Raw genomic sequence first — 531 nt, 5'->3', positions numbered from 1 at the left:
TCCTATGTTAAGGGAGTTCCTATAGATATAGACATCATGATTTTAGGAGAAATCCTAGACATTTCTGTGACAGGGGAACTAAAATACTACCAACCCAAGACCTACATAGAACAATTCATGGATGTTGACTGTGTGTATTCTAGCATCATGAAGGAATATGCTAATACTCACAAAATTAAAGCTAAGGAACTCACTGATATAGGGAGAATTGTAAATCTCATCATCTCCTACAACATCCTCCCAAAGAGTGGTCATAGAGATGAAGTTTCCCCATTTCATGCCTATCTTACCTACTGTGTTTGCAAAACTGTAACCATCAACCTTCCTTACATTTTGCTCAAAACCATGATTACCCATGGTGATAGACTTCAAAAGGGAAATCTTCCCTATGGAAGGATGATTTGCCAAATCATGGACCACTTTCATGTAGATTTTTCTAGTGAATCATTTGACCCGTTTCCTCAAGAGATCAATCTTTCCACTATTTGCAAAATGCATCTTCTTCCCCAGCAGCCCACAAATTCCAAAAAG

The sequence above is a fragment of the Macadamia integrifolia genome, chromosome 14 (genome assembly GCF_013358625.1).
Source record: "Macadamia integrifolia cultivar HAES 741 chromosome 14, SCU_Mint_v3, whole genome shotgun sequence".
Lineage (NCBI taxonomy): Eukaryota > Viridiplantae > Streptophyta > Magnoliopsida > Proteales > Proteaceae > Macadamia > Macadamia integrifolia.
Note: the sequence above shows the minus strand (reverse complement) of the source record.